General features: G+C 45.8%; 1 pseudogene; it reads left to right on the top strand.

The window, feature by feature from the left end:
- The first annotated feature begins 16,086 nt into the window (after positions 1–16,086).
- On the top strand, positions 16,087–20,511 carry LOC123070519 (uncharacterized; annotated as a pseudogene).
- The last annotated feature ends 3,084 nt before the right edge of the window (positions 20,512–23,595 follow it).

The raw sequence follows: 23,595 nt of genomic DNA, 5'->3' as shown, positions 1-23,595 counted from the left end.
GTCTGAGAACCTCCAGGAAAGAGCCCCCGAGCCTCGCCCAAGGAGGGCGCCGGGCGCGCCTTCCTATGCGACGGAGGGAGGCGCCCCTTGCAGGGGTGCAGATCCTGACGCGGTGCCTCCGAAGATGCCAACCTTCTGAGGCCTTGAGCTGGGTGATGTCTTCTTCTTCTTGGGAATGCCTCGGGAGGGTTCTTGCTCTTGCTGTCTGGGTCCTCGACTGATGCAGCTTGGAAGGCACGCTCAAGAGAGCACACCTCATCCTTCTCTTTGTAGGGGACTGTGATGATTCCACCGCTTCCCGGCATCTTGAGGACATTGTAACCATGGTGAGTCACCGCCATGAACTTGACCAGGGCTGGATACCCGAGGATGGCATTGTATGGCAGGCGAATGTGGGCAACGTCGAAGTCGATGAGCTCAGTATGGTAGTTCTTGCGATGTCCGAAGGTGACAGGGAGGCGAACCTGCCCTATCGGAGTGGTGGAGCCGTCAGTGACTCCTGAGAAAGGCTTGGTTGGCTCAAGTTGATCATAAGGCACTTGGAGGTTGTTGAACGTCTCGACGAACATAACGTTGAGTCCTGCGCCGCCATCGATGAGGGTCCTGGTAACTTGCACGTTGCTAATGACTGGGGAGCAAAGCATCGGGAGGACGCCATCCGTAGCCACACACTTGAGCTGATCCGCTAAGCTGAACGTGATGGCGCACGTGGACCACCTGAGAGGGCGCGTGGCCTCGAGCTTGGGGAGGACTGCATTCACCTCACGGGCAAACTGCTTGAAGATGTGCTAAGAGGCTGGGGCCTGGGCACCGCCCAGGATGCAAGCAATAGCACGTGGCTCCTGGAAGCCCCCAGCCCCCTCGTCCTGATGGTGGTCATCATTCCTTCTTGGAAGTGGTGGCAGAGGAGGAAGGCCTGCGTTGCCCTGCAGGCGATCCTCGCGAGGCTGATCTCTCCAAGCCCCCTCACAAGGCTGGTCCTGCCAGCGATCCTCGTGAGGGCGGTCACACCACTCCTGGCGAGGGCCTCGGTCGTCCCATCGTCCTCCACCTCTTCCTCCTCCTCGGCCGTAGCCCCGGTTGCTGCGCTTGGGGCGTCGACCGATGCGTACTTCTCAAATGGCTCTATGCTCCTGGCATTCGTTAGTGTTATGGGTGTAGAGGTTGTGGTAGGTGTAGAATCTGTTGCCCTTGGATGACTCCGGCTGGTCCCTACCGTGCTTCGTGTCTGGTTCTGCTGCGAGCACAGCTGCTCCTTTGCGCTTCACGTCCTTGGCCTTGGCTTTCTTCTCTTCTAGGTCAGCGGCTGGAAGCTCACGGAGGGAGAGGCGCCCCTCCTCAGCTCTTGCGCACTTGGTCGCCAGGTTGAACAGCTCCAGAGATGTGCACAGATCCTCGTGAATGGCGAGCTCTTCCTTCATCTTGACATCGCGGACACCATCGGAGAATGCTGAGATGATGGCCTCCTCAGTCACCTTGGGGATCTTGAGGCAAGCGTTGTTGAAACGCTGGATGTACTTCTGCAAGGTCTCTCCTGGCTGTTGCTTGATGCGGCGCAGGTCACCCACGACTGGAGGACGGTTGCAAGTGCCCTGGAAGTTGGCGATGAAGTGGCTGCGCATCTCGTCCCGAGAGGAGATCGAGCCGGGAGGCAGGTTCAGGAGCCAGGTGCGGGCACCATCCTTGAGCGCCATGGGAAACCAGTTCGCCATGACCTTTTCGTCTCTGTTGGCTGCCTCGATACCCAGCTCGTAGAGCTGTAGGAACTCCGCGGGGTCGGCAGTGCCATCATAGCGAGGAGGCAGATCCGGCTTGAACTTGCCCGTCCAAGCGACACCGCGTAGCTCGGTGGTGAAGGCGCGGCAGCCTGCGGTGGCCACCGGAGCCCTTTGTAGTCGCGGGGCCTGCTCTTGGAGATTTCCGCGCGCCGCCACCAGGGGAAGCGCGGGGTCTTGACGTGTTGGCGCAGGGATGCGGTCTTGACGTGCTGGAGTGGGGAGCACGCGAGTGCCTTCCTAGGGCCGAGGGATTTCTTGGCAGCTCCTTTCCTGTCGCACGGGCACTGGACATGGTGGGTCTCGTCCAGGGGCCGCGCGCCTTGGAGCCAGGGCGCCTTCTTAGCGAGGAGGTGGCGGAGGCACCTCCAGAGCTGCATCACCCATGCAGGATGGAGGGCGAGGCAGCAAGAGGGACGGTGCAGGAGAGCCCCTTGCGGTGCTGATGAGCTCGGTGATGAGAGCGAGCCACTCCTCGTAGTAGTCGTCGATGGGGCGGTAGTGCAGGAGCTCACATGCGAAGAGCAACGCGGCCTGCGCGTCCATGGGAGCGCGACGAGCGTGAGATGATGAACCAGCTGGAGTTAGTGACGGAGTGGCGGTGCGGCCTTCCCGCCGCACCGAGGGATGCAGCGACGATGCTTGCTGCTTGTTCCCCGCCGGGCCGGTGGCGGTGTTGGCGGTAGGCGACGGAGAATGACGAGGAGGCCCACCGACGGGAGCCGTCTGGGCGACGAGAGCAGCCCGACGCTCAGCGCGAGCTCGGCGAGCGTCCGCCATGGATGCAATGAAACGATGGAACGCGGAACAGCAGAAGGAAGATTCCGGTGCACCCCTACCTGGCGCGCCAAATGTCGGATATTGCTTTCCGGCAAAACCCTTAAGGTTCGAACTCTAGGGTGCGCGCGAAGATCTTCTCCCTATCGATCCACGCCCCAAAAACCTCGCCGCGAGTCTAAGCTACATGATGAACAACACAAGGGACACAAGGTTTATACTGGTTCGGGCCACCGTTGTGGTGTAACACCCTAATCCAGTGTGTGGTGTGGTGGATTGCCTCTGGGGCTGATGATAAACAGTACAAAGGAAGAACAGCCTCGCGAGGGGTGTTCTTGAGCTGGTGCAGTGTTCTACTTGGAATGGATCCGATCGGGGTTCAGACAAGATGCCTCTCTACTATGGTGGCTAGCCCTATATATAGAGGCCCTGGTCCTCTTCCCAAATATTGAGCGGGAAGGGAGCCAACAACGGCCATTTTGAAGTGGGACAACTAGTACAAGCTATCCTGACTAAAGGTGGTCTTCGTCTGCCAAAGGCACTAGCGATGACACCGTCTTGGGCTCCACGGTGACCTCTGTCCTGCCGTCCTACTGGTCTTGGTCTCGTTGCACCAATAAGGAAACCTTTGCTTGATGCCTCGGTACTCCGCGTCTGCGCTTGCCCCCTTTGAACCAAAGAGGAAACAAGGACACTTCGCAGGCTGGCGCCCGCCTGGTCTCGATCGTCATGGCTTGCGTCACGAGCACCTCGCGAGGTACTTCTTGCCTTGATCTCTCCGCCTCCTCGCAAGCCCACCTGATGAGGCCGCCCCTATGGAAGCCTTGCATCGCCCTCCCCGCGAGGCTTGGCCCCTCGCGAGGGTCTTGAGCTTGGGTTGATGTAGACGGGCCGTACTGGGCCACTGCTTGAGCCACGCCGCAGGCTGCAGGCAGGCAAGTCTGGGGACCCCCGTTCCCAGAACACCGACAATGGCCTATCGAGCCATCCCTCCAGAACGGTTTCACGCCCCGTAATGGGCTTCGATTTTTTACTATTGGATCAGGCAACCGACGAGGGTGCATCCTTTTTGTCCGGACGAGGGGTTAAGTGGAAACCGGTGGCTCCCAAGAAGCTGCCTAAGTTTTCCAGGCATCCATTGTGCAGTACTTTTGTACTATGGTTGCCAAGTCAGCGAAGTGTGATATTTGACATTGGTTGATGGCATTGAGGATTCCCTCGTCCGTGCAATTTTTGCAGAATAATGAGATTACGTCTTCATCGCGACAGTCTTTGATCTTGTCTTTGACAAGGAGGAATCTGGCCCAAAAGTGATGGATCGTTTCTTGAGACTGCTGTCTGATGTGGATAAGATCGCGTTTGTCTGGGTGGGTGGGTGGATTTAAGTCCGAACCCTGACCTAATCTAGGATCCGGAGTTTGAGAAACTTCCGAGTTTAATAGTTCAGGCTCCAGAACATCAACCAATTTTTCAGGCCCATAGTTCGACTCTAGGTTCGGAGTACGGGGCACGTCTTCCCACGGGCGGGTATCCGGCTCTATGAGCTCGGAAATCCGAACATAGTTCGTCCTCAATATAGAGGAAGAGTTGTTGTATTGCTCCTCCACTACCGCTATCTGATGGGTGATCGGCGAAGATTCTATTTCTCTCTGATCGGGTTTAAGCCCAATCCGATCATAGTCTGTAGCGACTCCCAAGGCGGCGATGCGATCCAGGAGTTCATTTAATGACAACAACTCCGTTGGATCCATCTGTTTGGAGTATTCTGAGTTGACGCATAGATGATTTTCGATGACCCGAGAAGTCATCGTCGGCCCGATGGCCAAACGGGCGGTCATAGTGAAGCCGCCCAGCCGGAGGGTTTGGCCTGAGGCCAGGGCTCCTCCGGAGGTGATGTTGCCCTTGATAACAAGGCGAGCCATCAATCCTATCTTCAACGTCACAGCGGAACTCTCAATGAAAGCACCAATGTCGGTGTCAAAACCGGCGGATCTCGGGTAGGGGGTCCCGAACTGCGCGTCTAAGGCTAATGGTAATAGGAGGCGGGGGACATAATGTTTACCGAGGTTCGAGCCCTCTCTATGTAGGTAATACCCTACTTCCTACTTGATTGATCTTGATGTATATGAGTATTACAAGAGTTGATCTACCATGAGATCGTAATGGCTAAAACCCTAGAAGTCTAGCCTATGTGATTATGATTGCCTCTACGAACTAAACCCTCCGGTTTATATAGACACCGGAGGGGACTAGGGTTATACAAAGTCGGTTATAAAGAAAGGAATCTACATATACGAATCACCAAGCTTGCCATCCACGCAAAGGAGAGTCCCATCCGGACACAGGAAGAAGTCTTCTGTATTGTATCTTCATAGCCCAACAGTCTGGCCCATGTTAATAGTCCGACCGTCCAAGGACCCTTAATCCAGGACTCCCTCAATGACATACTGATTTTCGGAACAAATCTGAATGTTATTAAGGAGGTCAAGGATTTCCTATCTCATTGTTTTGATATGATGGATTTAGGAGTGGCTGGTGTCATTCTGAACATCAAGTTGTTGAGAGACAATGATGGTGGGATTACATTGCTTCAATCTCACTATGTGGAAAAGATCTTGAGTCGCTTTGGCTACAGTGACTGCAAGCCCTCTACAACACCATACGATGCTAGCGTGCTACTTCGAAAGAATCGAAGAATTGCTAGAGATCAATTGAAGTATTCACATATTATTGGCTCGCTTATGTATTTAGCAAGTGGTACAAGACCTGACATCTCTTTTGCTGTTAGCAAACTGAGCCGGTTTGTCTCAAAACCTAGCGATGTGCATTGGAAAGCTCTAGAGAGAGTTATGTGTTACTTGAAAGGCACTACGAGTTATGGAATTGGGTACCCAAAGGTACTGGAAGGGTATAGTGACTCAAACTGGATCTCAGATGCTGATGAGAAAAAGCCATGAGCGGATATGTATTCACTCATGGAGGTGGCGCTGTTTCTTGGAAGTCTTGCAAGCAGACCATCTTAACAAGGTCAACAATGGAAGCAGAAATCACATCACTAGATACAGCTACGGTCGAAGCAGATTGGCTTCGTCGGCTCTTGAATGACTTGCCGGTAGTTGAAAAACCTGTACCGGGTATCCTTATGAACTGCGACAATCAAACTGTAATCACGAAAGTGAGCAGCTCAAAGGATAACATGAAGTCACCAAGACATATTCAGAGAAGGTTAAAGTCTATCAGAAAAATGAAAAACTCCGGAGTTATTGCATTGGATTATATCCAAACATCTAAAAATTTGGCAGATCCTTTTACTAAGGGTCTATCACGTAATGTGATAGATAATACATCAAAGGAGATGGGTAAGAGACCCACAATATGAGTTGTTCATAGTAGTAACCTAGTGTATGTGATCGAAGATCCCATGAATTAGATGTGGAGACAAGTTGTTGGTCAGCTGAGAGGAGAGTATCCTTACTGTTAACAATACCACTCCATGAAGATGCAATACTCTCCTAAATTTGCATGGCAGGTTGATGTATATCTTAATGTGTTGTAAGTGGCTCATTTAAGCAGAGATGTTGTCCTGCAGAACATCTTTTGAAGAACACACCTATATGAGTCTGATTGTTAAACGTCGCAATCTATGAGAGTGGGGTGCTCTCTAGTAAACTCATGAAAGGTCTCGGAGTATGATGCATAAGCTCCAACCGCGGGGAAGACCCACGATAGCCTAGTATCGGTCAAGGCTTTGTGTGAAGCTATAAGCACAAAAAACTTGCAGTTCAAGGCCCAGTCCACTGTTCAAGTTGCTTACTAGTGTAGCATAGAGTTCTAGGTGGAAGTTCAACTTAACAGTCTCCACTACAGTACTGGTATATAAAACAGTGTTTTGGAACCAAAGGCAAATTTTGTGTGCCTCTGGGATATGGGGATTGCTGGAATTTTGCCTATTTTGGGCTAGCCCAATAGCAGTTTCAGAAATTCCTAATAAATCCTAGAGGCCCACTCAGACCATTCATGCAAGGCAAGAGGTGGAACTAAAGTTTAGTCCCATATTGCTAGTTTGGTGGGAGTTGGACCTCCTTATAAGGGAGGATGTTTTCCCACATGTATGAGCATGAGAACAAGAGGTACAATCATGCGCGCTCCTCCTCCTCCGCCCGCCTTGCCACGCCACGCCTCGTCACGACGCGGATTGCAGGAATGAGCCGAGCCGATGTCTAAATTTTTGCAACGCATGACTGGTACACGAAAGGTCACATGGAAGCTGAAAAGATTTTTCGATATGGAGACTGAATGCGAACGGTGCAACTTTTCGGCCACTGGTTGTTTGATTCGTCTCCATCTTTTCATTTCACCTTCCGATGTTGCCCTCTTGCCTTTCTCTCCTGTGCCTATAAAAGGGAGGTCACTTCTCTCCAGAGATGTACAGTAGAACAACACATTCCTCTCGCCCCAGGTTCCTGAGCACTGAGCTACTGCTACGTTCTTCCCCATCCCGGCTTGCAGCGTGCATTGCAGGTCGGGACAGTAGGCCTCCGATAGTGCACCTCTTTGAGTCCTATACGGGAGAAGGGGTGATAAAGATTTTGGGGAGCGCTCCACACGACTACTGACTCCTTCGTCACGGACGCCCCGGACTCCGACGACTACTTCCCCGACGACGACTTCTTCCCCAACGCTGACAACCTCTTCGACGACATGGCTGGCGAGGATGTCGACCCCAAGTCCAGTGCTTCTGCTGCTGTTGCTGTCCCGTACGTGTTCTTGCTTATTTTGTTAGAGGTCCTGCCATAGTTCTTTGTTCTAGTGTCTGCCTTACATATGTTAGGTTCTTCTTCATATATGCAATTTGCTCTACTATCTGCTCTAGATATGGTTACAGTTCATATTTGCAGATGCTATTTACCTCGTCTTTGTCAGATTGCATGACTTGCTTTATCTCTGCTATTTTAGTCATGTTGTATCTAGTATTTCCGTTAATAAAAACATATGGTAAATTGCTCATATTTCCAACATGTGCCAAGCAAAGCCTTTGGAATCATGTTGGGTGATAGTTGATTTGATCTAGCTGAAAAGTAGAAACTTTTGTGCCCAGTAAAATAATTTTCATAAATCACAGAAATGTGATTTTGCTCTGAAGTTTCTACACAAGATTTATATACAAATTTCCCACATTGTCCTAATGTTTTTAGAATTTTTGGGGTTACAAAGGTATTCAAAGTTTTCAGATTGCTACAGATTGTTCTGTTTTTAACAGATTCTGTTTTCTTTGCATTGTGTGCTTATTTTGATGAATCTATGGTTTGTATTGGAGGGTATAAGCTATAGTAAAGTTGGAATACAGTAGATATAATGCAAAAATAAAATATGAATGGGTTTGCAACATTACTTAGAGTAGTGATTTGCTTTATTATACTAACGGATCTCACGAAGGTTTTGTTGAGTTTTGTGTGATTGAAGTTTTCAAGTTTTGGGTGAGATCACGATGGATGAAGGAATAAGGAGTAAGAAGAGCCTAAGCTTGGGGATGCCCACGGCATACCAAGCTATAATCTAAAAGAGAAGCAAGCAACTAAGCTTGGGGATGCCCGAGTGGCATCCCCTCTTTCTTCTAACGACCATCGGTATTTTACTTGGAACTATATTTTATTCGTCACATATCATGAGTTTTGCTTGGAGCGTCTTGTATGATATGAATCTTTGCATGTTTTGCTTTTTATTTTAAATCAAGTGGACGCACCTATTTGAGAGAGCCGAAATTATGATATGAATTGTTAGAATTGCTCTCTATGCTTCACTTAAATCTTTTTGAGCTATGTAATTGCTCTAGTGCTTCACTTATATCTTTTTGAGCATGGTGTGCTTTACTATTTTTGAAGAAATGCTCTCATGCTTCACTTAGATTTATTTTAGAGTTAGTAATTTTTTTAGAAATTCTCTCTTGCTTCACTTATATTATTTTGAGAGAAGAAAATTTTTATGCTCATGTTCTTCACTTAGATTTGTTTGAGCTTTCAATAGCAACATATGAAATTAGTCCCAAAGTGATAGATATTCAAGAGGGATATAATAAAAAAATTCATGAAGATCATTGGACAAAATAAACTGGATTCTTTGTAATAGTTTTGCGATATGTTGATAGTGATATGTGAGCCATGTTAATGAGTAATTATGTTTTAGTAAGAATATTGGTGTTAAGGTTTGTGATTCCCTATGCAAGCACGAAAGTCAATAATTATGCAATGAAATTATATCCTACTTGTGGTGCATTATTCGGTGTTAGTTATGCTTAATGCTCGCTTATGAGATTTTTTGTTTCTTGGTTGGATACTTCCCAATCTTTTGATAGCCTTCATTTGCACTAAGTATGATCACTACTTGTGCATCCAAAATCCTTAAACTAGTTTTGCCATATGAGTCCACTATACCTACCTATATGCAGTATTATTTTGCCGTTCTAAGCAAATTTGTATGTGTCATCTCTAATTTCAAAATATTTTTTCTTTTTGTGTGCTCATACCGCTCATGAAACGGTAGGGGGTGGCCGGGTGGCTGATATTTTTCCATGCTAGATGTGTTATTCTCAAGATGAGTGTTTATTCACTTTTCATTGCATGAGAGTACGACAAAGGTATTAGGGATGCCCAGTCCCAAACTAAAAATGAGTTTACTTTATTTTGTCAAATAATAAATTCCTTGGAAAGTGTTGGTATGGACGGCAGCCATGGATGCGGTTAGCCGTGGAATGTGAAAGTATGGTGGAAAAAGAAATAAACTTTATTTTCTATTTGTGAACCGCCTGTGATATATCTAGCATGGAAAGTATTGGGAACTACTCGATCATTTTCGTTGACAAGAAAAGCATGCCACCCAAAATGTTTTATCTATATCTTTTTCGCTTTGAGCTCTGGCACCTCTACAAATCCCTACTTCCCTCTGCGAAGGGCTTTTCTTTTTTTACGTTATGGAATTTTATTTGAGTCTCCATCTTCTCTTATAAAGCACCAACTAAGGGGTACTGTGATCGTACTTGGGCATTGGGTGTAGCTAATGTGCGAGTGTGTTTCATGAATGGATCAATGATTGAGCATAATGTGCTAGGGATAACTCGCTTTAGTGTTGATATTTTGAAAGGCATGGTTGCTTGTTGATATGCTTGAGTATTGAAATCTTCATGTCAAAACTAGACTATTGCTTTGAATCATATAGAAGTCCAAATGTCCATGCTACAAAAGAAAATAATATGTGATGAACATGTTAGGCAGCATTCCACATAAAAAATTCTGTTTTTATCATTTACCCACTCAAGGACGAGCAAGAATTAAGCTTGGGGATGCTGATTCGTCTCCAATGTATCTATAATTTTTTATTGTTACATGCTGTTATATTATCATTCTTGTATGTTTTACAATCATTTTATAGCAACTTTATATCATTTTTTGGGACTAACCTATGGACATAGCGCCCAGTGCCAGTTGCTGTTTTTTTGCTTGTTTTTTTACTTCGCAGAAAATCAATACCAAAGGGAGTCCAAATGCAGCAAAACTTTTTGGTGATTTTTTTGGACGAGGAGACACCTGTTGGGCCAAAGAAGTACCAAAGGGGGGCTCCGAGGGGAGCACAACCCACCAGGGCATGCCTGGGGGCCCAGGCGTGTCCAGGTGGGTTGTGCCCACCTCGACCGCCTCCCGCACTACCTCTTTGCTCTATAAATACCCCAATATTCCAAAAACCCTAGGGGAGTCAACGAAACACAATTCCAGCCGCCGCAAGTTCCAGAAACCATAGATCCAATCTAGACACCATCACGAAGGGGTTCATCATCCTTATTGGTGCCTCTCCGATGATGCGTGAGTAGTTCATTGTAGACCTACGGGTCCGTAGTTAGTAGCTAGACCGCTTCCTCTCTCTCTCTCTCGCTCTCTCTCTCTCTCTCTCTTATTCTCAATACAATGGTTTCTTGGAGATCTATTTGATGTAACTCTTTTTTGCGGTGTGTTTGTTGGGATTCGATGAACTTTGAGTTCATGATCAGATCTATGTTTTTATCCATGAAAGTTATTTGAGTATTTTGATCTCTTATATGCATGATTACTTATAGCCTTGTATTTCTTTTTTGAATCTTTGGTTTAGTTAGGCCGACTAGATCAATTTTTCTTGCCATGGGAAGAGGTGCTTTGTGATAGGTTCGATCTTACGGTGCTCAATCCCAGTGGCAAAAGGGGAAATGACACATATGTATTGTTGCTATTAAGGATCACAAGATGGGGTCTATTCCTACATGAATAGATCTTCTCTACATCATGTCATCGTTCTTATTGCATTACTCCATTTTTTCATGAACTTAATACACTAGATGCATGCTGGATAGCGGTCGATGTGTAGAGTAATAGTAGTAGATGCAGGCAGGAGTTGGTCTAATAATCTTGGACATGATGCCTATATAATGATCATTGCCTAGATATCGTCATAATTATTTGGAAGTTCTATCAATTGCCCAACAGTAATTTGTTTACCCACCGTATGCTATTTTTCTTGAGAGAAGCCACTAGTAAAATCTACGACCCCTGATCTATTTTCTCATCATATATCTTCAGATCTACATTGCTATGTGCTTTTTTTACTTATTTTCATCTTTTATTTTTAGATCTATATTATCAAAAACCAAAAAATACCTCGCTGAATTTTATTTGCATATATCAATTTATTTCTTTACCAATCTTTTACCGGGGAGGGATTGACAGCCCCTCTTTTACGTCGGGTTGCAAGTATTTGTTCTTTGTGTGTAGGTACCGTTCACGTAGTGTTGCATGGTTCTCCTAATGGTTCAATAACCTTGGGCTCATCACAGAGGGAAATACCTATCGTAGTTGTGTTGCATCATCCCTTCCTCTTTGGGGAAATACCTATATAGTTCAAGCTGCATCAACAACCGCTTATCATTTCCTTCTGCTCCTCGTTGGGTTTGACACTCTTACTTATCGAAAGGACTACGATTGATCCCCTATACTTGTGGGTCATCAATCTAGCTTGGCTCGCCGCTAGCCAAAGTGCTGGACGAGAGGGTATGCTAAATTGTTTGTTTGTCACAACACTCTTAATTAGCCTCTCTCCGCTGTTATTTCTAGAATCTTCTAATCGGGTAGATGGTCCTGTTGTCTTCTCCTATGCTCCACTACTTTTGACATATCGGTTGTGCTAGAAACCTCTATCATGTTTTTATCATTTAGTAGAGAAAATTTGAGATGCTCCCAATTAATATGAACAGTCCATTTAGCGTCATCCGATGGTCCTTCTTAAAAGATTATCCGATGGTTAGTATTACAACTAAATCTTGTAAGGTAAGATATGGACAACAATTTTGTAGGATTAATATGGACTTTTTTATTTTTATACCAGTAAGAAAATAATAGGAAACATAGTAGAAAACAAAAAAAATCGCCCTACGATCACCCAAGAACAATATGAAGATGCATAACGAGTTGTGATCAATGATCGTTACCAACTCCGGGAATGCAACAGAAGTAGACGAGTCATATAAATTGTACTTGGAGTCCCTCAAATGTCGATGATGATCTTGCAAACCACCCTCGAACAGAAGACCAAAAGCACGACCTCTCTAGTTGGTTGCAAGAGTAAGGTCTTCACGATCCGGCAGCGCTTCGCCGTCCAGAGCTAATCGTCGCCGGAGAATTAGAGGGAGGAGTTTAGAACCACACTGGGTTTCTAATTATGAGGATGAGAGGTGGCTAGGGCTCGCTCTAATTAGTTCACTAGGACAAACTAGAACAAGAACTAGATCAACTAGAGGAGGCTCCAAAACTTGTATGTCCATAGGGTGGAAATCCTCTAGTATATATAGGTTAGAGGGGAGAGGGAGGGCTGCCACCAAGGGGAAGGAGTCCCCCTTGGTGCGCCATCTAAGGGGAGGAGGAGTTTGACTCCTCCCCTTCCCCAATTCGGCCCCGCTTGGAAGGGAGGCACTTTCCCACTTGGGCCTTTTTGGCCCAAGTTGCCTTCCACCTCTTGGCCTTTTTAGGCCCATTGATATTTAAATTAAATATAAAATGTTCTAAACATTTTCAAAGCATTATATATATAATTTAACATCCCCGGAAACATTTTCCACCTATATATAATTAATCAGTAATACTTGGTATTACCCGATATTCACTGAAACCCTTCCGGTGACCCTGAAACGCTTCGGAACTTTTCAGAACTATTTTGGATATTAATGAAACAATTCCACAAATATATTCTCATCACTCTCGTCCTACTAACACTCAGCAGATCGTGACTACCTTAATCTTGTGACTGCGTAGGTTCGGTAAACGATAGACATGAACGAAACCCCTTCGTTCAATGACCAATAGCGGAACCGTGGACATCTATATCGGTCCCTATGATTACAAGAATGATATTCGAATGAACCTTTGGTTATCATGTGATGTTTCCATTGCTTCGCGGTACTTTATGAAACCCGGTGTGCGTCGATATATTCTTGAGTCGTCACCATGCTCACTATACCGTTGCTCCCGTTACCGGTTTTGTTCTTCTTTCTGTTGACGTGTTCCGACATCCCCGTGATGTAGTCACCTGTGTATGGCTAGACGATGATGAATTTCGTCACACCAAGAGGGCCCTAAGAATATCTCTCCATCATCAGAGGAGCAAATCCCACTCTCGAGCTATCCGATCACTTATCAAACTTTCTAGTGAGCCTGAAAGTTGTCGTAATGATCACCTTGTTATAGATGACGTTTGAGCAACCTCAAAGTCCACCGTCTGGTAGTAAGTGACCAGACACTCTCATGGTCTGAGGAACTAAAACACATGCTGACAGTCCGTGTTCTAACAATTGATTTTAGACAATATAATCACAAAGTATAACAGACAAGTATTGGGTCGATTCAATACGATCGTTCTTCTAACGTCATACCTTCAATGTTATTTTGGGACTATCATTACGCTTAATGATATCCTAAGATCCGGAAAACACGATCACCAAAAACACTTGAGCCAGTCTTAGAGGCAAGACCATGAACCTATCATTTACCGTTTATCATTTCACACGTGCATATGAGTTTTCCACTGAATCACATATTCCAGTTATAGCATGAAATATAAACTCTTAATTATGAATAATGAAAATATAATAATATAATACTATTGCCTCTAGGGCATATTTCCAATAGTAGGTGCAGCCACAAGCTGGTTGGTTTGACTAGGGTAAAAATTCAACGACATACTATATTGTTATTGCATAGGAGGTGCCGATGAAATAGGTAAAGTTGGACTAGGGTTTTCAGATATACCAACAGTACCACTAGATGACAGAGGCATATTTTTCTAAGCATTAGCACTTGCTATGATAGAATTGTATGTCATCGCATTACCCTTACTAACAAGACTTTCAATCACAGCCAATTGCTCTGGAGAAAAAAACTTTACTCATAGTGATTACATCTTGTTCGTCAATGAGATGAGGGAAATTGACGTTTCCAACCGGAGTGATGTTGCCTTGATGGTCCTTCCCGAAACTTACAAGAAATGCCTCCAAATACTCCTCCTCACGCTTCTTCTTGAGCGCCTCAAAAGCCTCTTTACGCTGATTCTTGTGCATTTCATAGGCTTGGTGGTGTTCCTCCGATAGTCCATCAAGAATGGGCTTAATGATGTTATCGCCATCAACTTTTGAGGGCTTGGAGAGATTAGATATGGTTGATGATGATTCTTGATCTTTCGTCCCCAGCGGAGTCGTCAAAAAGTGTGTTTGCACATGAACACGTCACCGTGTACCTCCAACGTCGAGGGTGATGCACCGCAACTCACATCGAAGGAGACCCATCCAGAAGCGTGGTACGCAAGCAATCGGGCTAGCGGTTTTGAGCACCCGAAACCCCACGCGCCCGGGAGGGACATCATCTGGATGCGCGGTGGCTATGGGCTGCCCTAGGTCAGTTCACCCACCCCTAGAGCCTCGAGGATCGCCGCCCTTCAACATGACGAACGAGAGAGAAAGAACAAAGGGAGAGATGTAAAACTAGGGTAAAAAGTAGATATGTTTTGCGATTGTGTGTTGTTGTTTAGTTAGCCGTCACCTCTTGTCTATATAAGGGGTGGATGAACTTCTCATAAAAGAAAAGGACTTGCCTTGTCATCCAAAATCATCAAAACCTAACAAAATATGGACTATTCATGACCTCTGGCCCGGATGTCCGGCTGAAGGCCCGGATGTCCGGCTGAAGGCCCGGATGATCTGGGCAAGCCCAGTTTTCTGACAACAGTTCACTAATCGGGCTGTAACTTTTGCATACAAACTCAGATTAAGATGATTTTTATATCAGAAGCAACCGTACCGAAGAGGCGCACAACTTTGCTGTTGAACACTTTTCAATCTAAGGCCAGCTTGAGGAGGTTTCGGGCTATTTTCTAAAGTTTGCAGCAAAAAAATTGTCCGGATGTCCGGACTTTGCTCGGATCGTCCGACCTCCACCCGGATCATCCGGGTCTACTCCTAGATCATCTGGCTTTGTCTTAAGCTTCTGTTGTATGGGTCCTTCGTTTGGCCTCCGGTCGGATGATCTGGACCCCGTCCTGGATGATCCGGCCAAACACTGTTGTAGCACATGGTTTTGACTGTAAAATCCGCATACGACCTTGGATGGGGACGGTTTTTATATCAAAATCGTCTGTTTCAGCGAGACGAAGAACTTTCATGTTGAAACATTTTTCATCCGAGGCCATCTTAATTATGCTTTTGGCCATGCAAAAATCTGGTGTCAACAGCTTGCATGCCTCTGGTTGTTACATGCAAGTCATTGGCTGTAGCTGAATTGCAAGTAGGCACAGATTCCCAGTCCTCCATAAAATTTGCAATGAAATAAGACGTGCTCATGGGACTCTGAAATTGCTCATCATGTATAGCACGTCACCGAGCCCACCATATTGCCCACATCGTTATGAAGACCTGCATGAGGTCCACCGAGGCGTCTCGACTAGCCAGAACATCCAAAACTTAGTATCCTCACTACGGTTCGAGATGACCACATCAGTAAGCTCCTCATCCGCGAGAGCCCACACACACCTCGCCATCCGACAGTCAAATAGGGAATGACGCCTTGAGTCAAAGTCGGAGTGGCAAATAGCGCAAGCTGTTGTTTAAGACATCTTTATATGCTTCCGAACATCACCAGTGGGGAGAGATGTTTGAGCGAGGCGCCAAGCAAACACTTTGATCTTTGATGGTACGTTCAAACTCCACAACTTCGTCCAAGCTTTCCGGTCATCTTCCACATGAGAGTGGCCCGCAATATGCTCCAACCAGTCTTTTTTTTGGAGGGGGTGCTCCAACCAGTCTTTTTTTTTTTTGAGTAGAGGGTGCTCCAACCAGTCTGTCCGCTGTTTTTTGGTTGGCCAATTAGGAGCACGATTGGGCCGGCTAGTAGCGAGCACGATTCTGGGCTGATAGAGCGAGCCCGGCCCAATGTGTTTAGGTTATATCCTTCCAGCCTCACCACCCCTGCGCCGCCGCCGTCGCTCCCCTGCTTCACCAAAAGCGGAGCGAATCGGGGTCCATCATCGCCGGAGAGGGAGCAAGTGCCGTGGCTAGGTTATTCTTCCAGTCTCATCACCCCTACTAGCCGCCGTAATCAGGGTCCATCGTCGCCGGAAAGGGAGCAAGTGCGCACGTCGACATGTACGGCAAGCGTCTGCGAACCATCGGAGACGATCATGTTACTCGCGTTACAGAGGCGGAGTCCATGGAGCAGGACATACGTGTCCTGCTTGATCAAATCCATGGTTTCTACAAGAAGGCGCTCAATCGGCTGCCGGTAAAGGGGATTCGCTCGTTGGCACCGCGCCTTCTCAAGGCCGGCCTTTGCATCGGCTTCCTCGACCCAATCTCCAACATCATCCTCAACACCATCTCCTACTGTCCTTCGCCGTTGCCCAGCCTCGAGGAGGGTGTACTGGCGAGGAAGACGATCTTGTCCAAGATCATTACCGACACTGACGACCCCAGAGTCTTTGAATTACCGCTGGACGCGCACGCGGCCCACAGCATGACGGTCGCGCGGCGGTCTCTGGAAGGTCTCGTGAGCTTCCTCATCTACTACTACCGCTACCTCGCGGAGGCAGAAGCCCTGCGCTACCTGCGCCTGGCCGGGGCCGACCTCCTCGTTGCCGTGTGGCTTATTGATCAAGATCGTAACAAGCCCTCAGTGTCCGTCTCTGACCTGCTTGACAGGAAGCCTCCGTTCGATATCTCCTCCCCTACCACCAAAATAGCCCTGCGCTGTGCAGCCGCCTCCGCGAGGCACCCCGAACCAGCCATTCTGGTGAGTACGTCACTGTTGCTGGCATCGTCGCTGGGTAATGTATCTGAGTATCTACATCGGCATCCCCGCCTCTCCATTAGAATGGTAAGGTGCCTCCGCCAGTGGCTCAGTCTTCAAGACTGTCGAGATATGCCCCCCATGGACATATGGCGTCCCATGTATCTTGCCACTTTACGTCTTGCTGTTGGGAAGAGGAAGGAGAAGAAGGAGAATACTACGTCTGGATATACAGAGTCTTTGAAGCTGTTGCTTCTCGACAAGATCCACGAGCTTTACCTAGATGCTCTTTCCAAGCTATCTGGAGATGGCTTGTGCAAGCGTCTCGCCTGCAGCCTCCTCAAGGCTGGCTATTGCTATGGCCCAATGGATCCTGTCTCAAACATCATCCTCAACACTGTCTGGTATGGCTCTACATTCTCTACACACCATGAGTTTGAGCTTAGCTTTGAGGTGGACATGATATGCACCAATGCCCTGATGCGCATAGAGTGCTGCTCTCTCTATGGCCTCGTTGCCTACATGCACACTCTCTTCAGCGCTCTAACAGATCATGATGCCATATGGTACCTGCTCATAAGCAATGCTGACATCCGTTCTGCCATTAAAATGGCAGAAGTGGATGGCCATTCTGTGTGCTATGACAATGACCCTTATAGGGAAGCAGCACGTGCTTCATGGCATCCTGACACTGATGCTCTGGTAAAATTCTTTTCGTATCCATAATCACAGAATCCACTGAGTCATGTGTGCCGACTCTTGCACTCACGGTTGGTGGAATTGAGCGGCTCGCCATGTTGATTTCACCCAATCCTTCACCTACCAACTCAAGCTCAGAGACCTTATCAAAAAACCAGAAAATGTTCATTCGGGCGGTTCAAAAGAAATTTAAAGCTGACCAAGGATTCTTTGTCAGGAAAGTCACTGCTGCATTGTTCAACTATAGTCAGCAAACAGGGGTTTGTGCCTTTGTTTTTGTTATATATTTTATTGCTTTCTACTATATTTCCTGCCATTTTTTGCTTAAATGTCCTTTATTGATCTGCTCCCCCTTCTGCCTTGCTGTGTATAGGTGCAATATGAACTTCAGGTGATATGCACTGTGAATCCTGTTGTGGTTGAAGGTACAAGTGTTGCCCTTTTTAAGAAAAATGGCAAATATGAGTATTCTCATATCAACTTTTTGGCAACGCCCAAGGGATCAAACTTCTCTGCCCCTGGTCCAGTACTATTTTTTGCCCAATGTAGCAATGGTGATAAAGATGAGGATGAAAGACCATCCATGTGCGTCCCTGTATCGAGTTCCTGGATATCTGATGGTATACTCTCTTAGCTCTCTTGTCCACACAGTTGGTATCTCATGGTATTTTCCTGCATGGTCTTTGAGTAGTCAATACGAATTGTTTGCCATGCATATGACTACCGGTGCTTCTTTTTCACCTGCAATAGCCTTCCCCTAGCAATTATGATTCCCAAGGATTCATTATTTTTACTAATGCGAATCCTAAGGATTCCACTATGTGGGAAGAATCTTGAACAAACGAGTGCCTCACTATTCTTATTTACAATTCTTCTCATTTATTTTGAACTATAGTTTCCTTTATGCTATGAGTTTCCTTCGATGCATTTGTGTTCACTAGACTTGTCTCGAATAATACTCTTCACATGCACATTTCAGCATTGTGTACCTCCAACTCCAAGTAGTCTAAAGTTTTCATGGTACATTTTAAACACAACAATTATCTTACCATGCACAACTCTCTTATGTTTTAATTTTAAAGCTTGAAAGCTAAATCTTGAAGTTTCAACTCAGAAATTTAAGATTTGAAAGTATTATGCATCTGACCATCTGTAAAAGCACTTGTGCTGCTATGTTTTCCCAGTTTGAAGTTTGAACGATCTAAGCCTGTGTATTGCCGAATAACTAAGGAGCCCCTAAATAAATAAATAAATAAACAGCTTTCCAAACACTCCTAATGTATTGCCTTTGCTGAGTTCTTTTCCAAATGCTGGCTTATTTCTTAACTTGAGACATGTGGTTTCCTTCCTTCATAGAACTTAAACGTGCTTTGTCGACCTCAAACAAAATATTGAAATAAAATAAATATGCTTTACATACTAGCCCTTGTCACCTCTAACCACCCCTCCCCCTGTCTCGTTCCATGTGTCCTAGCCTTCAGGTATGTGTTCATCACAGGCATGCCATGTACTGCATGTGTGCTGCCTCGCTGCCAGCCAGTTCCTCTGTTGCCCTGCCATCTGCTCCTGATATGTTTCTGACCTTACTGTGGCCATTTTAGGGGTAAGATTTTTCTGTCATCTCTTCTTGTTGAAAAGGGGCATAGACATACAGACCAAAGCCTCACTGCCAGTGACATTGATAATTTTCTAGGTTTTTTAGGATACTGGTAGTGCAGCAACGGCATTTATGTTAGGTACAGTTTTTAGTTCCATCAGAACTATTTCTTGCACAGTATGTGACTATCAGACTATGTGAGTCCCAAGGGATGTAAACCGGGTTCTGTTTAATCCTGTTTAAGCCCACTTATCATTCTAACAGTTCAATAAAGTTCATTTTTTTGGGAAAAATGAATTATCGAGCTAACAAAAGCTAACTAAACTGGCCTTGTGGCGCCTATTATTGCGCCATTTACATCCCTATCCCCAGTCCACATGCTTCAACTTCTTGAACATGTAGATTTCCTCTGTTGGCAAGTACTCAGGACTGTTAATTTTTTTGTTTTTTATAAGCATTGGTTTGTTGACATACTCTTTAGATCCATCTTATGCACTTAGCTTTTGTATAGGGATAAAATTGTCTTTTTTCCATGTATAAAAGCTAATGATCTACTTACTTTTGTTTGAGGAAAGTTCGTTGCTTTAACTGTGAGCACAAGGGGATAAAAATTGTTCATCCATACCATGAAACTTATCATGGGCGTGGTGAGGACTTTGTTGCAATGGCTCGTGGAGATCATAGCATCTGCAATGAAGACCTAATCAGCTCATGTGAATTTCATGCCGATCTGATGTGCACTTTAAAGGAGGATTGGATCTTTTTTGATCCTAACATGGACGGTACAATTGCTGACAAGAATCCCATTGATGACTGCGCTAGGGCAATGAAGAGGTGGAAAAACAGAATCTTTTGACATGGTGCTGCTTGAAAACATCACAGTGAATATCAAGTGGTTTGTTATGACACAAACGACTGACAGAAGAGTATGCGTGCTCCCTCAGAAAAAAAAGAGTCTACGTGCAATGTGGTCTTATATTTTCCTTTCTTTCTCATTAATAGGTAGTGATGCACACTGGTTTGTTTATTGCTCCATCTATGAGCTTCACTTGTTATCTTGCAATCCGTTTGTTTACTCCAGTGGAGATGCTGCACTCAATTAGTATATTTTTCTGTCAGCACAGGCTCTTCATTAAAAATTCGTTCAGGGTAGTCTGAAATCTGGCAGCAGGGCAACCCTTGCTGTCGATTCACAAAGGAATTCTGTTAAATACTCGTACAAATATGCAACGATACGCCTGTAGAAAAGTGACACCCAACATACTTTTTCCTGGCTTTGCCTCTGTATTTGTAATACTTGATCAGTGTATTTTATGGTACTTCCTCCGTCCCATAATATAAGAATGTTTTTTCAAGCTAACAAGCTCAAAAAGGTTGGTGTATTTATCAAGCTAACAAGCTCAAAACCGTTCTTATATATGGAACGAAGGGAGTATTTGGTAAGGAAAACTCTTAACTTCAACCGGCTGAAATTTCTCTCGCTTAAGCCGCATGCTACGGACGACACGTGTCCCACCAACTTGCTCGGCCTTATCTCCTTGTATTCAGCGAGAACATTTTCATCCCTGCACATCTCGCCATGGATTTGCTGGCCAAGCCCTATTCGCCATGACATGCTTCCTCAAGCTCCAACCCCTGCAGCCCAAGTTCCACAAGCCGGCATTCCGCGCGCAACCGTTGTGATGCTGCAACCCCGCGGGGCGACGCTCGGCGCACTCCTGGGACGGAACACGCAGGGGGAGGCGGCTGCTCGTCGGTGTTGCCGGGGATGTGATGCGGCGCTCGTTGCCCCGTCGGTCCTGCAACGCAGCAACTCGACCACGGTCGTCGGTGCTACAACGCATTAACTCATCCACGCCGCCGTGCAGCGATGCAACCTCGTCGGCTCGTAGGCAATGTGATGCAACGTCGCCGGCTCGCTGGTGCTACATGTCGCCAGCGGCGGAGCTGCAATGGAGCACTTGTCGGCGGCTTCCCGTGCTCCGATGCAGCACGCTCGCGGGCGACTCCCTGTGCTGCATCGCAGCGCTCGCCGGCGACCTCGGAGTTGCTGTGCAGTGCTCGGTGCTCCACTGAAACACCTACGGAGCTGCAATGGAGCTTCGTCAGCAGCTCCCGTGCTCCCATGCAGCGATCGCCGACGCTCCCGGTGCTGCATCGCAACGCTCGTCGGCAGCTGGATGAAGCGTTTGGTGCTGCTGTGGAGCGCTCGCCGCCGGCAATGAAGCATCACCGGACCACCTGAGCATCGCCGGGTACAGGAATGGATCACACTGCAGCTCTCTCCGGAGCTACGTGTGCAGCGCGCGGAGTCGTGGACGGTGTGTTTGCAGCGCACCCGATGCTCAGAGGTGACGCAGGGAGAGATGGCGAGGTCGGGGTTGGATGGGACGATGCCGAAATTATATTGTACTCCCTACAGTCCTTTTTAGTTTGCTTATAAGTTTTGTTTGGAGTCAAAATATCGCTATTTTGACCAAACTTATAGAAAAAAGTATCAACATTCACAATGCCAAATCCATATTGTTAGATACATTATGAAATATAGTTTCATAATATATATATTTAGTGTCGTAGAAGTTGATATTTTCTAATGTAAATTTGGTCAAACTTTGCTAAGTTTGACTTTATATACAAATCTAATATGCTGAGTAAAAAGGACCGGAGAGAGTATATGCGCTAATCGACGGCCGGCCTGGCGGCTGATCTTGTCCTAAGATCAGCCGGCTGATGTGTAGCCGCCGCCGTTTGATAAATAGTTAAGTTTGTTTTATACCATGAATTTATACTTTTTTTAACAAAACGATTGTAAGCTTGGGCTGCTTTAATGGTAGTCTTTACTTTTTCTCTTTCACTAGTAGTATGGGGAAGGAGTGGACTCTAGGGATACTACTAATTGATTAAGTATTCAAATTGTTGTATCAATTCTTTTTTTTAATGGATCATTTTGCATTAACCATTTTGCCAAATGTTATTCTTTAATCTTTTTCTTTAGTTTTGTTTCACTCCTGTAAGAAACTCTTGTATTGTAAGTTGTAAGAAAGAGCCATTATAACAATTCAGAATTTCTACTAGAAATGATGAATGGTTAAAAAAAGTTCTATACATAAGAAAATTAGACTTTCTTCCACGGAACTATTCGCGGCATATCACACATTTTCCATTCCCTTTTACTTTTACTATAGTCTATTTGTAATATTATTTTTCTTTCCTTCCATGGATTCTTTGGTCAAGAATTGTCTTAGATTTTTTTTATTTTGACCTCATTGAAATTAAGTGGATGCAATGAAAAAAGAAATTGAACTAGACTACTTAACTATTTCCCCTCGCAAAAAAATGACTACTTAAGTGTTTCAATCTACTAATCTATTCTATGTAGATTCAAATACAATATAATAGAAAGAATCTAAAGTGTCGTAGAAAAACCTATACAATATTGGGTGCAAAGGCATCAACCCCTTTCCACCACTAGGCTATGCCTTAGTCTGTTGAATTTATACAACTTAGGGTCTGTTTGGATGTAAAGTATTTTGGGCGTGTCTAGAACTCATCTAGATGTGAGATAACTATATCACATCTAAGTTGATTTTTATAGCATTTGATTTTTTTTTGACAAAGTAAGACTTTATTTCTCAGATAATCACGAGGTCGTTTACAATAAGGTGAGAAATAAAGTCTAGGATAGCCTCTTCCCAAACCTGAGAGGATCTATTAGACAAAGATGCTTTAGCTATACAATCAGCTGCACTATTAGCTTCCCGAGGGCATTTAGTTACTTCATACTGAGCAACATCCAAGCCCATCTCCTTACACTCCAAAAGAGTTTCCGAATCCTGCCCAAGGAAAGCTTCAAGGTTAAGAGCTTCAACTGCGTTAGAGATGTTGGACTCAATGTGTAAGTTGTTGCATCCAATTTTGGCTGCTAGGTAAAAACCATTACGAATAGCTATTAGCTCTGCCGCATCCACTAACACCACATGCGGTATAAACCAAGCAGCCGCAACAATAAACTCGCCATGCTCATCTCGTGCTACTACTGTCGTGGTTCTAAGTCTGACAGTAGAATGGGGGGTAGGTATGGAGAGGCAAGATCCTAGCTATGGAGTAGTTGTACACACGAGTGTTTAGCGAGTTCAGGCCCTTCTCGGAGGAAGTAACAGCCCTACGTCTTGGTGCCCGGAGGCGGTCGACTGGTTTCTGTGTATATGAGTTACAGGGGTGCGAACCCTCTACACTGAGGAGGGGGGTGGCTTATATAGAGTTCGCCAGACCCCTCCGGCCCTTAGTTATGCAGGGTTTAAAGTACATTAAGGCAGGGGGTTACTGGTAACGCCCTCATAAAGTGCTATGAAGACTATTAAAGCTACTTAATGACAGACCGTTGCGTGCTGAGTGACTTTAGGTC

Source organism: Triticum aestivum, chromosome 3B (assembly GCF_018294505.1).
Source record: "Triticum aestivum cultivar Chinese Spring chromosome 3B, IWGSC CS RefSeq v2.1, whole genome shotgun sequence".
In the NCBI taxonomy this organism is placed as follows: domain Eukaryota; kingdom Viridiplantae; phylum Streptophyta; class Magnoliopsida; order Poales; family Poaceae; genus Triticum; species Triticum aestivum.
The sequence above is the reverse complement of the archived record's forward strand: the minus strand, read 5'-3'. Positions and strand labels throughout refer to the sequence as shown.